Below are 18,964 nucleotides of genomic sequence, written 5' to 3' on the forward strand. Positions count from 1 at the left end.
CCAATCATTATTTTGCGCTGTTTCCCATAAAATATCTTCTTCTCTATCTCCCTCAATTTTTTCTTCGTCAACATTTCTACGTTGTTTTGATAACTTTTTCTCTTCAATCAATTCTGGTTCTGTTGGGCTTATTGTTGAGTTGTCACTAGGTCTATTTGAGGGCTGAGAAATCAATTGTAGGGAAGTCAGGGTGGTCATGTCTGTAGTTTGAACTTGAAAGGAAGTTGGGCTGCTGATGCTTACAGCTTGAGCTTGCAGTATCAGACACAGTAAGTATGTGAGGGTCATTATCAGGCCCATCATCAGACTCATTCCTTTCAGTTTGTTGATTTTCTCTGCTTTGCTCAACAACTTGTTGTCCTGAGCTTTCAATGTTCTGCACCCTTTCGTCCTGATCCTCCGTTTCACGTGTTATTTCTTTTCTCTCTTGTCTTTGCCTTGGGACTCGTGTGCAGTGGTTCAGATGAAACCAGGCAGTCTTTCCTTCCACCTGGACTGCTGTTGGAGTAGCTGTCACTACTTTGTAGGGACCCTCTCTCCTAGGCTCATTCCACTTTCTCCTGAACACCCTCAGATAGACTTGATCACCTGGAACCACTGGACAAGGTGTCTCTGTCTCCTCACTGGGCTGCTTTCTCGATTCCTGTAAATATATAGCTTTATGTATTGCAGTTAGTTTCTTCATATAAGATCTTAATTCCATTTGCAATTGTTCCAATGGAGGTCCTTTATAGGGACCTCTGCAATACGGCACAGGCATGGGTCGACCCGTAAGCATCTCATGCGGTGTTAGATGTGTAATCCTATTAGTTTGCATGCGATAGCTCATTAGTGCAATTGGTAAAGCATCAACCCAATTGAGTTTAGTACTCACACATATTTTGTTAATTTTGGCCTTGAGGGTCAAATTAATCTTCTCAACTATACCTTGTGACTGAGGATGGTAGACACATCCTAGTCTTTGTTTTATTCTTAATTGCTGTAAAACTTGTTTTACAGTCTTCTGTATGAATGCTGACCCATTATCAGAACTTATTTCTGATGGTATTCCAAATCTAGGCATTACTTCTCTTGTCAAGAATTTGATCACTGTTCCTGACCCTTCATCTGCTGATGGTATTGCCTCTACCCATCTGCTAAATCGATCTATTACCACAAGCATGTATCGTTTGCCTTGTACTCGCTTTATCATGTCCACATAGTCCATTACTAAGTGTTTAAATGGCCCTTCTGGTACTGGTATGTGGCCTATAGGTGTTGCTGTTCCTTTCCTAACATTGTTTTTGGCACAAATTTCACATGTGGACAGAAAATTGTCTACCATTGCATACAAATATGGAGACCAATATCCCTGCTGTTTAATCTTCCTAATTACTTCCCCTCTCGCGCAATGGTCAAAACCATGCGCATCTGCAATTAGAATATTTAAAAATGCTGTTGGTGCAACAATCTGTCCTTCATGTGAACGCCAAATATCTTGTGCATCCTTTTTGGCCCCTCTCTGATACCACATAGAGTGTTCATAAGGGCCTGCTTCTTTTTGAATTCTAACAATATCATCCAATTGAGGTTGTGGTTCTATAAGAACTACTGGAGTTAATATTGCCACTTGACATCCTGATGCTTTTTTAGCTTCCAAGTCTGCTACGTTGTTACCTTTAATGACAAAGTCATTTCCTTTTTTATGAGCCTGGCATTTGATGACTGCCAATCGTTTTGGTAGCATCATAGCAGAAATTAATTGACCTATTTGTTCTGCATGGTGGATGGGAGTTCCATCACTCTTTTTGAAACCTCTCTGTTTCCATACTGCACCAAACAGATGACACACACCATGAGCATATGCTGAATCTGTAAAAATATTTGCTGTTAGTCCCTTTGCTAATTGACACGCAGTTGTCAGCGCTTTTAATTCTGCTAATTGAGCAGAACAAGGTTGTACACAATGTTGGGATATTACTGGTACAAATTCATCCTTGTCTTTTCTTACCACTGAATATCCTGTATGATTTCCCAGATAATCTTTAAAACTTGAACCATCTACAAAGTAAATTACATCTACTTCTGGTATTGCCGTAGATTCAAGATCTGGCCTTAGTCTGGTGAAGGCCAGTGAATTGGCCACACAATTATGTTGCTCACCTTCGTAATCCAAAGGAATTAACTCTGCTGGATTTACTGTATCACATCGTTTAATGGTAACATCTGGGTACGTAAGCAATGATGAATATGCCAAAATACGAGCTTGAGTTAACACAAATTTACCTTGTTCTATTAATTCCACAGTCTTATGGTGTGCATAAATAGTTACTGGGTATCCCATAGTTATTGTAGATGCTTTTTCATATGCATAGTATACTGCTGCAAGGCCTTGTTGGTAGCATGGTGGGTAGCCTTGAGCTACATTGTCTAGCTTGGTGCTATAATAAGCTATGGGCTGTTTCTTCCTGCCACTGCAAGTCTCCTGCATCAGAATAGCTGATGCATATCCATCAGTTCTATTTGCAACATATAAATAAAACTGTTTAGTATAATCCGGATTTCCGAGGACAGGTGCCCTCTGTAACTCTTTTTTCATGGATTCAAATGCTATCATTGCATTTGTATTCCATTTCAATGAATTACCTAAATTTTGTAGTCCTGCCTGTTTCATGATTTCTCTCAGTGGAGCTGTTTTTATTGCATACTCTTCTATCCAATCTGCACTGAAGCCAGTCATTCCTAGAAAAGTCATCATTTGTTTTACTGTTTGTGGCAATGGTGTTTTACTTATGCCCTCCAAATGATTTGGAGCTATGGCCTTCGTACCATATGAAATCATTCTTCCTAAATATTCAACCTGTGGCTGGCAATACTGTATTTTATTTTTTGATGCCTTGTGACCTCCTTCTGCTAATTTTACAAGTACTTTTATAGAATCTTTGTGACACTGTTCTCTTGTTGTTGAACAAACGATCAAATCATCTACATATTGTAATAATGTGCTGTTTATCATAAGGTCTTCCAAATCAGCTTTAAGAACTTGATTGAATATGTGTGGAGAATGTTTAAATCCCTGTGGCATTCGAGTGTAAGTATATTGTTTATCAGCATATGAGAATGCAAATAAATATCTACTTTTTTCTTCCACAGGTATGCTGAAGAAGGCATTACATAAATCAATTACTGTGAAATATTTAGCATCAGGTGGTACATTTGTTAACAGCGTATGTGGGTTTGGAACATCAGCTGGCCAATCTTCTGCTATCTCATTAATTGCTCGTAAGTCATGTACCAGGCGCCATTTAGATTTATTTGCTTTAATTACAGGCAAAATTGGAGTGTTACAGTAACTTTTTGTTTCTATTAACACTCCTGCTTCTACCAGACCTTCAATTGTATCCTTTATGCCTGCTTCTGCTTCAGGCTTTAAAGGGTACTGCGATTTACGAGGTAGGCGTACACCTGGCTTGAGTTGTATTGTTATTGGACTAGCTGATTTAACCAATCCCACATCGGTGTCATGTTGAGACCATAACTCAGTTGGTACTTGTTGCTCAACTTCCTTAAATAGTTCATCATCAATAGTCTCTATTGATTTGTTGGTTGTTATCATTTGTTTTTGCATTTTTTGATTAATGACTACTTCCTGAGGCAACCCCATTAATTTCGTTGGATACAAAATTTTAATAAAATTCTTGTCAACTGAATGAAAAATTAACGGATTTATTGTTGGCTCCCACTGGCATTGTTCTGCTTTTTTCATCATTGGCCCTAAATCTTTTGTCTCACAATTTTTTCCTGTATATAAAGACACATGTGGCACGGAGTCTGGTACATTAAACCAATTTTTTATGAATTCATTTTCTATTATAGCCATTGCTGCTCCCTGTTTACTTATTATGATATCTTTCACATGTAGTTCAACTTTTTGGTTTTCTGTTTCTTCTTGCCATAGTTTTTCTATTTTCTCATCTCTCTCAGGGTCATATATCATAGTACAATGAAATTCAGATTTTGGTAACTGTGCCTCAAAAATCTGTGCTTCAATGAACTTTCCCCATGTATCAATTATTTGTCTTACTTCATTTTCTATTTGTCCTATCCAGTATACATTTGCTTTTGGTTCAGAGATCATCATTTGAGATTTTATTCCTTGTTGGTCTATATACACTCCTTCTGGAGAACACCAAATTTGAAGCCCTAATTTACATAATGCATCTCTTCCTAACAAATTAACAGGAGTCTGATTTGATACGAGGACAGGTAGTGTCACACTTTTATTTTTAGTTTGTAGGCAAACTGGAGTAGTCATAGGAATTAGTTGCATTTGTCCCGAGAATCCTATTGTCTTTGCAAATTTTCCAGACAAAGGGAGATGTGAGGCATAATTTGAATTTACACATGTATAAACCGCTCCGGTATCTACTAACATGGGTGTAGTTTTACCTTCTATTTTAATCTTTAACATTGGTTCTTGATCAGCATTATTTGTCAAAATTGGTAGCTGATTATCTCCCATAGGATTCTCTGGGCATCCCTAATATCCCTGATTTGGACCTCCCCAAGGGTTTACTGGGCCTTGACACGGACCCCGAAAAGGGCGTTGCCAACTCTTCCCCCTCCCATTCCTCGGTGACTGTGACCACGGATTGATGGGGCAAATGACTTTATTATGTCCAGGTTGTCCACACCCCCAGCATACGTTTAAAGGGGTATTAATAGGCTTGCCTTTGCCTCTTTGTGTCCCTTGTGGTGGATATGTTGTCCATCTCATTGGCTGCTGCTGTGGAGCATAAACATTGACAGTGGGTGCAGGGATCTGGTGTACATTTGGAGGTGTTGCTACAGGTGGTAGCTGCATTGCTGACTGTGGTGCATTCATAGGAGCCATTACTGTCATTTGTTCTGACTCTTCTCCTTTTACAACAGCTTGAAACTTTTTCTTATGATTGTTTGTCAGCTGTTCAAGCTGTAGCTGAGTTAGCTTTCTCTGTAGATCTTTTTCTTGAATTTTTAATTTCTGTTCATTTTTTCTGTATTGTTCTACAGCATGTGTCACATGATCACAAAACTCTTTGTGTGTTTTGGAGTTTAAACCAACCACATCTTCCAGCTTGCTCTTTACTGTTTGTGGCATAGCATCTACCACAGCATTTCGAAACAATGTAGCCATTAATGGGTCTCCTTCAGGATTCCCTTCAGTCTCTTGCTTCCATCTTTTTAATTGTCTCTGTATATATCCGATTGGGCTTTCTGTATCTCCCAGTTGCTCCCCTTTTAATGCTCTAGGGTCTATTCTGGTTGGATACTCCTCACGCAGTGTCTGCCATACTGCTGGACGGAATGCATCAAAAACAGTCCCATCCATGTAATACGAGTCAACAGCTCTTTCTAAGTCAGCCTCATGGAGGATTTCTTCCATTTTTGATCCACCTATGATTTTTGCCAGAAGTGCTTTAATGTCACCCACAGATAACAATTTGCCCATTGTTTCTTCTTCAAACACTCTAATCCATTTTCCAGCTCCCTCATGAATGTTTGGGAGGCGAGTGACTAACCCTTCAAGGTCCTGTGAGGCCCAGGGCACATATTGACCCTCTGTACCCTTAATTAGAATTGGGAGTTGTTTCGGCAGAGATCTAAGCCTTCCTTTATCTCTTCCTTGTGACCACCTTTCCTCGTCAAATGATAACTCCTGTTCACTTTCTATATCTAACCTGTCCACTAGTCTACTCCTATTTCTGACTAATTTGTCTGTATCTTTTATTAATTGCTCCGTTTCTTTAATTTTCTTATCTATTTCTTCATCAATTATTTGTGTCTCTATTTCAATTTCCCCTTCTTCTTTTTCTACTTGGTGTCCCTCATATTGTGTTTTTATTTTTTCTAATGCTGCTCGTGCTTGTTTATAGCAATCTAAGGGCAAGCTCTTTTTAGACGTTTTATTTTGAGGCATTTTTTGTCTTACATCTGATCCTGTTTGTTTTTGTTTTTCTAATTCCACATGTCCCTCCATTTTCATTTCTCCTATAACTTCTACTAGTCCCTTCAACATTGGAAACTGACCTTCTAGTATTTTTGAAGGTGGTTTGGCAAAGATGTCCTCTTTTCTTTTTGTTTCTTTGTCTATCTCTTTTATTATTTTCCTTGCCTGCTTTATACTTTTCAACATTTCTTCACCCTCTTGTTTAAACAATGCCAGCACTTCACGTTCTTTTTCTCGTTTAGCTTCTCTAGACTTCCTCTTTAGGCTTTTATTCTCTATCTTATAATTTTTTACCAAAGTTTCCATTTCTTCGCACACTGTTACATCAAATGTCCCTTCCTTTGGCCATTTTGTCATCATATTTTGAGTTCTTTTTTGCCATTTACTCGACATTTTATCAATTAATTCCTTACACAATGGGTATTTTAACCCTAGCATTTCCACTGGAGTAGCCATAATTCTCCTCTAATTTTAAGTCTAATATTAAGTATATTCTTAGGAAGCAATTACTTTTGGCTTAAAACAATTTTTGAATATCTAGTTCCAAATATTATTTCACAAAGGGAACTCAATATATTGTTTAACTTTCTTTATCTTTTCCTATCACTTTTATTTGAATGTTTCCTCAGATTCAACTTTTCTCTATTTCTTTTAAATTGCTCCTTACTCAACTACTGTTAATCATTAATAACAGCCACTTTTTATTTATATTATAGTAATTCTCTATTATCTATTATACTTTTCATAAATAGATTAAACAATTATTTAGCACCAATCATCAGGATGTTTCAAATACTTTATTGTATGAATCTATTTAGCAAATCTAGTTTTCTAAATTAGTTTCTCTCACATTCACAGTATTTTCCCATTCACATCACTCACAAAAGTCCTTTATTGAATTGGGACAATTTTTATTCTTTCACTCTTGTTCCTGGGGCTTATTGCGGTTCATCCCCGGACTCATACTTTCATTCCTTTATCTCTCCTCGAGTGGACAGTTAACCCCCCACCACCAGACCACAGTCTGTGTAGGTCAGCAAAGGGTCAAAATCCACAAGAAACAGAGCTTATTTTTAACCGCAAGCACCCAGAGCCCACACACACAAATATTTACTCCACTCCCTGTCAGCTTCCGTAAAACAGTAAAAACAATACACTTTAAAAACTCTTAAACTCTTAAAATATTTTCTTAAACCTCTGCGATTCACTTCCTCAACACAACAGAGTGAAATATCCTAACTTCTTCTGTGTACATGCTATTCTTGTATCATTCAATGCCCACTTACAAGAAAAACACAGATCATTAACTGATATCTTATCAGTACATTTGTCATCCTTCTAGGCCCACTTGACAAGTCCAAAATAAACTTAACTTTTATCCTTATAAATCCTCTGTGTACATGCTTTTTGCATAATCATCCATCAAGGCCCTCTTGATTCGCAAAAACACAGATAAATCAACTGATATCCTTATCAGCCACTGATATCCTTATCAGTAAATACAAATCCTTGCGTACGTACGACAAAACCTTAGCGCAAAACTAATAGTACCAGTGCCCATACAATCCAAACAGGATTGCATAAGAACTGGCAAGTATTACCGGGAGCTCCCCCGCTCTATTTCAAAAAATTTTTTTTATATCCTCAAGCCCTTGATATTAGAATTCACAATGCATGCAATCATTTCTGGAATCAAAGACCCTTTTTCAAAACATTTTCTTAGTTCTTTGAATTTGAAGAAGCTTTTTTAAGTGTCTCACCGTAACGAGCAAACATCTGGGCGAACCACACAAACTTATAAGCAAAAACTGCTTACCTGTGGCCACTTTTAGTTTGTGTCGCTCGTCCAGTCGAGCCCGTCGCGGCTTTGCCACCAGCTTCTAACGGTGCCTTCACGTTGGGCGTCAAATGTTGTGGTTTCAATCTTCCTTGGGAAATGACTTCTCAGAGATCTTTGATGCCAGAAAAGTTAGACTTTATTCACAAACAAAGCCGAGCTCCCTTCTGCAGAAAGAGTCGCTCCAGACATGTGGTCGACTTCACATATATACCCACATCACTTCCAAAAATGGTAATACCTCCTATATATATTTTGGGGCTGAAGTCTCTCACCATGTGACACACACAAATAGAACTATCTGCTGTATCAGCAGCTTGACCGTTCTTCAAGCCCCTAATAGTACATCCAAAGTCACACACTCACACAGGAAATAAATAATAGTGTCTTAATCTGTAACTAAATTACTGATCTTTTAAATAATAAAATCTTCAACAGAAGATGAGATTGTGGCTTGGAGTGAAGAATATAACACTTTGGTTAAGAGACAGAGAAAGATGTCTAGAGGACAGTGTTTAGTTTAATAAATCCAAACACAATTATGTTACATTGATGCACAAGTAAAATTGTGCATAAAAAAGGGGGAAATGGTTTAGAATTTGCTGAAAGCCATCGCACAGGTGGACAAAAGTGTGCTAACAAGAAATGTTTTCAACAGGAAACAGGGAAGATGCAGCAGCATAACAACAAAAGAATTAACTATTTGACATTTGTTTTCCTTTACAGAGGATGCAGACTTTTTGATACACGGCAGACCGTGCAGTAAAATATGCCTATGGATGAATTTGACAAAATATCCTGGCCTGGGTTATTTTTTGTGGCAGAAAGACAGGTGCCACACATGCACAGCGCATAATTAAAACAAAAATTATTTTGCAGGATGTCAGGATGGATTGCATCAAACAGAACTGATTCTGTTCCAAATGTATAAATGTTATTTTGTTATCATGAGCAAAGTGGGTTGAGTGTGTTTCAGGGGAAAAGGACTATGAGTGCAAGAAATGATCTGGTGATAATGTTTCAGGTTGATGATTCCACAGGTCGAATCAAGAGGGACGAGCAGTCACTAACAAAAACACTTTAAGATCTGCATTAACAGGTGACAGCAGCCAGGAAATGGTTCAGTCCTAAAACAAGGTTGGAGATTGTGACAACTGTGTCAAAGCATATTACCTTAAACTACACCAACCAATATCAGCAACCACACATGCCAAAACGAAGTATAAAGTGAGGGATCAAAGGCTTGTGCTAGCAAACAGCCTCCATTACGTACGAGGGAGAAAGATGATTTGACCAACTAATGGTTTAGCAGAAGAATCTGTTTTGTGATGATGTTGATGATTTTATTTGATTGATTCAAACTAGGTATTGATTTGATTGGTGAAAATGTAGAAAATCAATTAATTGATGTGTAATAAGCAAAAAAGACGGTCCATAATGGAAATATTAGAGTCAATTTTGAAAAAAACTACATCGGTTAGAAGGATGAACAAAATTATGCAGACGATTCGAGTAGCGGAAGTTACAGTGAAATGTATTAATTGAGTTAAGATATGTTTTCTTTTGTTTTTCTTTGTTTTGTTTTGTTCTGTTTTTGATTTTCTTTTGTTTTTCTTTCTGAAGACGATGAAATGTAAAAAGTGTTAAAAGCAAGGACAGGATTTGAAATGAGGGGTTTTGTTATAATTTTTATTATTTTGTATGTTTATTCAAATCAACCAGGGGTGTTGAATTGATATGGTTTTCATACTATGACAAAGCGGTGACAGTGCATATCCATTTAACCCTGATTACGGAAAATTGTTTGTTTTGTTTTTCTTTGGATTTACTTTATCACTTAAGTAATCATTTGTCTCAGTTATTTTAAAATGTATGTCAGTATTTCTCATTTTAACTGAAGTACAACTATTTGTATTCTCATTAATGATTTTGAAACTTTTCTGAAACTTATTTGATTTTTGTTTATTTGTATTTTGTCCATTTGACTTGCAACAATATTTTTGGACATGAATTGAATCTCTGTGTTTGATTACACTGAATATTTTGCTGATACTCTTCATGAAATGATGTTTTAAACTAGCAGTTGTTGTTTTGTTGTAATGAAATTTATTTGAGTGTTTCCTGAAACAGTGTAAGAACTTGTAAGATCTTTCTTTTATCATTTCTTGACCATATTTTTTTTAAGTACATCAATTTAAGGGCCTTTTGCCAGAGACTAATTTCAATCTGACCATATCAATCCTCTGACCAATGACAAATGACATGTGTCTGCTTTTGTGTCGTGGTGCTAGATGTTCTTTTAAATCACAGGATCACTGCTACCGAAGTTCATATCCTGTGTTCTGGTTCAGAAAGAGACAGCTGCCAGACTGCTGTCCCACTCGTTTGCTCCCAGATTCAGTGACTGTTCTTGTGCAGGTATTCGATGGATGATTTGCATAACGGTGCAACCCAATTTGATAGAGCCTACTCCTGCAGGGCTGGATGGTGAACAAAGACTGAACAACTGACAAACTGTTAGTGAAACAAGCTTGGACGAAAAGTCTGAAGATTAAACTGTACAAAAAAGGAAGATGGACTGTGTCACCTTTGGACTCCATGTGTGTGGCCAACGGGACCAATGGCAAATTGTAGGATTGAAAATAATCCAAGATATTTGAAATGAACAAAGACATCTGCTTTACTGTTTTTGACAACCTATTTCCATAATGACCATTTGGAGTCTGTAAAGGCACCGAGGTGCTGATAGTGATCAAGGCCTGTAGGCCTAAGATGTGTGTACTTTGGCGGGATGAAATTGTCAAAACATTAGTACAATGGGGAAGTTGTAATTATCTGATTGGTCAGTTTTGAATGTCTCACATTTGGGTTTTAGTCACATGGTCAAGGAAGGGATAAAAAAGGAAGATTGAAATGAAAGATGTAAATATGATGAAATGACTTAAAATTGTTGCATTGATTTAGTTTTCAGAGTATGAAAAACAGGGAGAAGTGTAGTGGCAGTTTTTAATGTTTTATTTCTTATTGTGTTTTCTCAGTGATAATATATGAATGCCATATGTTCTGTATTTGGAATTCTCCTGTTGTAACGTTGCTGAGAAGACCCGAGGCTAGGGAGGGGTTGAGGCAACCATGGGGGTTCCTCAGTTCCTGCCCCCTGGGGTGGGTGTTTTAAAGAATGCTTTGATGAGAACATTATAAGACTCTAGAAAGAACACCTATCTTGGTCTCACTCTGCCTGCATACTGGGCTGTTAGGGTTGGTGGGTTTTCACCCTCACCCTGCAGCTGGCCTGTGTGGCTAGACTGGGAACTATTCTGCAGAATAAATGTATATCTTCTTTTAAATACAATTTGAATATTGACGTCTCTTTTGCCTGAGAATGCTGCGTTTGTTAAATATTGTTTTGCCACAACAGAGGAGAATACATTTCTTTTGAAATACAATTTGAATCTTGATGCTTTATGTGATGCTGTTTGTTTAATTATTGTTTTTGACACAACACCCAGATTTACCTATTTTAGTGCAATGAAATCATCTAGGTAAAATAATCAGTGAAATATAGGTTACATTTAGCTGACAAAATTGTAAATGGCAATAAATAAAGCTTTTCATTAGAAAACAAACCTCACACTCTTACCATTTCTTGTGATGTGCTGTCTGGTCGAGGTCCAAATCTGTTTTGTTTATTTAGCTTTTGGTAAATTCACATTCGTATGCGTGTAGATAGCGACACAAAGTTGTTGTTGAAGCCGCCTAAAAAAGCCAAGTGATGTCCTGCCTCTACAATTTCATGGCCTGAAATTGACCCCATATTTGTTTTGTCCCACATATTGACAATCAGTAATGGTATGGAAGCTTGTTTCCACCATGAAAAAAAAAAGTAATGGCACTACACTCAGTGAACTCAGACATCAGTACCAGAATACTCTCAGAATATTTTATTTTTTCATATTCAAACAGCCTGAGAGCCACAGATACAGAAAGGAAGCAGAAAAGTGTCACTAAGGCTTTAAGGATGAGTCATTCACACAGAGAACCAACCGCACAGTAAATGACATCAAAAACCCCGCTCACATGGATTAATGATACAGCTTAAATGAAAAGATGTGACACTCTTCTCGTAGTCTCAGCACAGTGGTTTGCTGTGCCTCATGTTCTCAGCACACTTTCGGCCCACGTTCGCTCCCTCCATCATCAGGTCTGCCAGCCGGTCCAGGCCGACACACACGGTGAGTGGGGCCAAGAGGCCGTAAAGACCTCCCAGAAAAATACTCAAGGGCCAGCCCACAATCAGCAGCACCAGCAGCCACACGACGGCCCAGAAACACGAGCCACACTCCATCTTCAGCTGCAGGGAGAAAAAGAGCCACTGCATAAACTTCACAAGCAACAGTAGCTAAGTTTCCATCCACTTGTCAATCGAATTATCTAAAGTTCAGTAAAAAAACTCATGCGAATAAAGCTGGTGAAAGTGTGTTTCCATCCAACAGCTTTAAAGCGAATAGAAACCTGTGCGTAATGACATCACATGCTGTTTTGCGATCAAATTGGTATATTGAATTGATTTGAGACATTTTAAGGTGTTTCCATTCATTTTCGCACTGAATCGCACAACATTCAAGCCAACATTTGCGAACAAAGTTTTGCTAGACAAAATGGATTCATTATTTATTCGGCAAATAACGTTTCCATCAGCGTTTATCACATAAGCTGTATATCGATCAAGATAAAATCCGACGAGACCGAACGTATTTTTGAGTCGATATTCATGAAATTCAATCGAATTCTACTGTTTCCATAAGGCATTTTTAATTCGATATCACTTCATTCGGATAAAAACGTGTGGATGGAAACTACTGTTCTCCTGAGAAAGAATCAGCTTTTAATTAGAATGCAAACACAATCGTGCCTTCAGAATATGAATACATCTCTGAAATCATCAGTGCTAATGGGAGCACAATAGTCTGTTATATTATATTATTGTTTATATAGTCTGTTATATTATTGTTTATATAGTCTGTTATATTATTGTTTATATAGTCTGTTATATTATTGTTTATATCAGAATGCATATTAAGTTTTGTCACTGTTAAAAACTAGGCAACGAGTAATATCAAGAAATGGAATGCAGATAATGCTGATTATTCGTCGATGTGTTGGTAATGCCTCGAGGCTTCCGTAGGTGGATCGCGCGCGCGCTTCTCTTCTTCATTCAATACAGACGAGTGAAGGAAAGAGCTGCGTGTGTGTGTTTCTTAAACCTTCTCCCGCTACTTTTTCCCTTTTTAAGGTAGTTACCACTCACAAAGCAATGTAGATATTAACACATGTTTATAATACATTTCGTTATGGTATTATATGAGTAAAATAGACGGTTTTGCATTGTTTAAAGAGTTTCGTGCTAACTGTGAAGCTATGTAACTTTATGCTAGCAGCTGGAGACCTCGTGGTTCCGTCGTGACCGAATCTCGACATATACGCGTGTTTACTGTGTCTTGTGTTTAAGCTAGTTACTACTACGTACACATATTTCTGCTGTAAAGTTTATTGTGTATTTATCACTATAAGGGTGATTTCATGTGATGTTGAGATACTGAATACTGCTGAATACTGTTAAAAGTACAATTAAAGGAGTATTAAAATGTATTTTGATAACTTTGTTTAAAACCATTCACATTTCATATGGTAATTTAGTTAAAAAGATAATTTAGAAAGCATTAAAAAGGTTGTGACTGTTGTCCTGAATCTGATGAGTGCACAAATGTTGAAATGTATGTTTTCTTGCATACATTAGCATTCAATACAGACGAGTGAAGGAAAGAGCTGCGTGTGTGTGTTTCTTAAACCTTCTCCCGCTACTTTTTCCCTTTTTAAGGGTACAACATTTGGAGGCCCCGCTGGGATGTTTGGCTTGAGGATCACCCCTGAGCTGTAAGTGGAGTCCTTGCGTCGATCATCCCCTCAAACAACCCAGGTATCAGAGAAAAGAGTTCAGCAGGGCGGTGGAAGTGGTCTTCGGACGAACCTGGCACCTTGTATCCTGAAGTGAGCAAAACTGACCACTAGGGAGTAGCAAAAAGCCAATTAAGTCAGATTAATCCTCATTTTACTGCTTATGCCCTCACTGATAAAATGGAGTCCGAATTGGAGAAGCTGCAACTGGAGATTAAAGGAGCGTTGTACAAACTGACTATCGAACAGCTGATTAAAGTATGCAATGCACTGCAGATTTCAGGACCAGGGGAAGAACATGTAACTGGTAAAACTCGCAGTCAAGTGATTTCGCATGTAATAAAGTATCTTGAACGGGAAGAATTGGCCGACCTAGAGGATGAGGGTATGTCAGACCTCCTTAGTGTACACGACATAATAGACAAAATCGATACGGCAACAAACGTAAGTGAAAGTGAAATCTCCAGTCAAATCGAGTCACAGGAAAACCTCCAGAAAGAGGTAGAGGCGCTAAGGCTGTCATTGAAAGAAAAAGAGAACGCAATGTATGACCTAATGAAAACAAGCATGAACCCCTCTGCCAGTTCCAGCAAGCCAGAAAAGAATATGGTCCCAGCACCCCCTAATGGCTCCATGTGGCGCAAAGATTTTAAGATATCTGGCCAGATAGGCGAGCCAGGGCAAAAAGATAAGCTGACGTTTTCTAGTCTGGCCAAACAAATTGAAAGGGGGCTCAGCAAAGGCTACCCAGAGTCAGAGATTATTGATGCTGTAATCCGTGCTATCACACCAGGCCTGCAGTTACGAAGTTACCTTGAAGGGAAAGACAAACTAACACTGCCTGCCCTTCGTAGGATCCTCAGGTGTCATTACCAGGAGAGAGGCGCCACAGAGTTATATAAACAACTCACTTCTGAGGTTCAAAACAGTAAAGAGACCCCTCAAAACTTCCTGATAAAGGCAATGGATTTAAGACAAAAAATCCTGTTTGCTTCTCAGGAAGCTGACTCAAGTCTAAAATATGACCCAGTACTAGTCCAGAGTCTGTTTATGCATACAGTTCTAACTGGCCTTCAGAGTGACAATAATAAAGGTGACCTGCAGCCCTACCTTCTCCAGACGGATACCTCAGATGAGCTGCTGTTGGAGAAACTGAACATTTCATGTGCCAATGAAAAAGAGAGGCAGGACAAAAAGAAACATGCTGCCCCATCACGTGTAACTAATGTGAATAAAGTCCAGTCAAGTGAAGCTCCGGTGGAAAAGAAAAGCGCCACCACACAAAGCCAAGCTACACTTTCCCCTGATCTGCTCGCTGAAATCAAAGAAATGCGCTCTGACATAGTGCTATTGAAAGACTTGAAAGCTGAGATCTGTCAAATCAGGGAAACCATCCAAAGACCCACACCTGCACCGCCACAGTACCTCCCACCAAGCAGAGAACCAGCAAGTGTGCCCTCTCCTTACCCAGTGTTTTCACCCCCACAATCCTCACCTTATAAGACTGAGTTAAATGAAATGCAATTTTACCACCAGCAGTCACCCACAGCAGTGCAGGAATATCGACCAGCATTTGGCCCTGGACGGATGAGAGAGACGGCCCAGTTCCAGCAGAGGTTTGCACCGCAGAGGTTTTACCCAGCACGACGCCCTCAGCCAAGGTGTTTCTCATGTACTCAAGCAGGTGAGGAGTACTGTCAGCATTGTTTTAGGTGTGGAAGCAGTGAACACTTCAGAGCAGGTTGTAAAGCACAGAGACCAGTAGAGCCCGCTCGGAGACCTCCTTTAACCCTCTGGGGTCTAAGGTGTTTTTGGGGTCCTTGAGATGTTTTGACATGCCCAGATATTTGTATTTTTTTCAGTTGCTTATAAACATATTAATGGCAAAGGTGTAATTACACTCTATTTAGCATGAACATGGCTAGCATAATATGTGAGCAACATGTATGTACATGTTTGCATTTTTGAGAGAATATTATTTATGCGTGGTTATTCAAAAAACTCAAACTTAAATTTTCTGATATAAGACCACAAACGACCAACTTCACATATTCCCACAATACTTTTGACTAATGGATCTTGTCGGCTAGAGTTTTTACTTCAAAATGATCTGAAAATCATCCGGGCTAATCGTTCAAATTAAACAATAGATTGATTTAAATTTTGTAAGACACTTTTTGTTTGGAAAGGCAATATGCAGGGGGGCGTGAATGATCCAACAAGGTCATGAATAATGTCCTCATTCACACCTGAAGACAAAGAAGACCTGCTAATGCTGCATACTAATGAGCCTTAGGTGTCACTGTGGCTACAAGAAAAAATGCAAAGACAACACACACACATATATACATACATACATACATACATACATACATACATATATATACCGGTATATATATATATATATATATATATACCGGTATATATTTAGCATTACTACAGTATATAGCATTACTACAGAATTGGAAACATCTTGAAAAAAGTGTATTTTTCCACAAACTGTATGCTTGCAAATTGTATAATATCCAAGGTAAACATTTCTAGTAATTGTGCAGTTAATTCTCATTCGTATTTTCAGAAAGTTTTGGATTATGTAGGCTATCCTCTCTCCAAATTTGTCACTAATAAAACACAAAAATAATTTATAGAGAAGGCTTATATTGACCTTTTAAGATTTTGTTTGCACCTTGTAAATTAGGTTTTGATGTGGCAGTAAAAGCTTTATAAATAATCTATCCAAAACGAAATGTTGTCTTTCATATTTCGTCTGTAACATATGGTCTTTTATAATATATATTAGGGCATAAATGTTAATTTGCAGTTTAATATGTTGCTTATACAAATACATTTTATTTCAATGTATTCAGTCGATTTTTACTCATCTCAGTAGGCAATATAGTTTGCTAAAAGCGAAACTCGCGCGAGCTGTAGTAAACAACAGCATGCGCCGTGCATTCATTCAAACACAGAAACGTGATTCAAATGTAAACAGTCTTTTGCGGTTTGCAGACACCATTTCATATCGCGATTAGAACAAAGCACTTACTGATGATCTGCAGCTGGATCCGTTGTTAGGCTACTCCAGCACGTTTGAGGTAAAATTACCAGGATTATCACGATATTATTATTCCTCACAGCGAGTGTGTTCTCCAGCTGTTGTGGGCGTTGACTGGTTTGCATGTGTTGCTTCAGATCTGCGTTTGAATAGCGCGCGCGCTGTCGATGGGCGTGTCACATTAGCAGAGTAATGAGATGGCAGAAAGATAATGAGGACGGCTGATCTCTCGCTCTTTATATATAGATTACATAAACAGAGAATATTTCTTTTAGTTTTGAATTAGATAATTTAAAACTACACACTTAAATGATTATAGAGATATATAGCTCATGTCTGAGTGAATAGTATTCACTGAGTTTTATTTGAGTTTAGAGACAAGCTTTAGAAAAAAAGTTCACGGAGACGGAGAGGCAGAAAGCACTCCCTGTTTACTTTCTTTATTTTACAAAAGCACAATGTTTTATTTCGATTGTAAGTGGACACATAAAAAAGTAGACATTTAACAGCTTATTTTGTCATATTTCTTAAGGCTGTATGACCAAAACTGACTGAGTATTTTAGGTCTATTTTGCTGCTATGTGAAAAAAAACGCGCAAATCACGCCGGCGTGATTGCCGACCCCAGGGGGTTAAACTAAGAGGGGTTGCCCCCACGGGACATGGAGCAACCAGTGATATTGATAAGTTCCAATTCTGTGCAGGCTGTAAAGAAGAGAAAGGAAGTGAAGAACTAGAATGTTGTTCAGTTTGTAAAATCACTCTATACTGCTCAAAGGAGTGTCAGGGAAACCATTGGCCCACACACAAAATACTTTGTAAGCCATATGTATGTTCAGGTATCAAGAAGCAGGCAACTCAGCCACGAGATAAAGTCAAGTGCAAGGAAAATGGTGCTCCAGCGAAAACACCTACCGTAAGTGAGTTAGTAGGAAAGAAGTGTGTCATCAGGTGTTTCCTACACAAACAGAAAACCCAGGCACTTTGGGATACAGGTTCACAAGTTTGTGCGATAGATGAGTTATGGAAAAAAAGCCATTTACCTGATGTTCCTCTCAGAGACGTATCAGAGCTAGTTGACCCTCTTGACCCTTTGCAAATTGAAGCAGCCAATGGAACAGAAATGCCATACGTCGGATGGCTCGAAGTGTCCTTTAAACTAACTGCTAGTGATGATGAGCTGCTAATACCCATGCTAGTTTTAAAAGGCAAACAATAACAATGTCCTATTATTGGCTTTAATGTCATCGAGCGTCTTGTCCTAGATAGCCTGCGAGATCAAACAAAGCACGTGGATAAAGACAACCTTGTGAAGGCAGTAAGAATGGCTTTTCCTCATCTCAGGAAAAACAAAGCAAAAACCTTTATTAATGCAGTGAGTGTAGGACAGACATGTGACCATAATGTGAAGACAGCAAATGAGAGAGTCAGTGTGCCTAAATGTACCTCCATCCAAATCGAGTGTCGAGTACAGGCCCCCCCTTTCAGAGAAGACAAGACTCTTATCTTTGAACCTGACGAGAACCCACGTTGGCCTGAAGGACTAGAGTTTTGTGACACTCTTGTGTCAGTGAAGGCAGGGATGACCCCAAAAATTATCGTCAGTGTGCAAAATCCTACAAGTCATGACATTATGCTGTCAGGAAGGACTGTTATTGGAACTGTACAGTCGGCCAGATCAGTGTATCCTGCCAACATATTTAAAACAGATGACCTACCAACTGCATCCATTCATCATGTCCAGGCTCAGAACTCTAGTGAAAGCACCCCTACCCAAGAACAATGGGAACCTCCTGTTGATTTGACTCACCTTAATGAACACCAGAGGCAGACAGTCAGTTGGATGTTAAGAGAAGAGTCAGAGTCATTCTCCAGGTCTGATAATGACATAGGCTGTGTGGAGAATCTGCAAATGGACATTTCATTAAAAGACGGTGAGCCAGTGTCAAAAACGTACTTCTCTGTTCCAAAACCTTTATATAGAGAGATGAAAGACTATTTACAGGACTTGATAGCACAAGGGTGGGTTGAAAAGTCGACCTCTTCCTACTCCTCTCCAGTTGTTTGTGTCAGAAAAAAAGACGGTACTCTGCGCTTATGCATTGACTACAGAGAGCTCAACAAGAAAACCCATCCAGATCGCCACCCCA

The sequence above is a fragment of the Phoxinus phoxinus genome, assembly GCF_949152265.1.
Source record: "Phoxinus phoxinus genome assembly, chromosome: 12".
Lineage (NCBI taxonomy): Eukaryota > Metazoa > Chordata > Actinopteri > Cypriniformes > Leuciscidae > Phoxinus > Phoxinus phoxinus.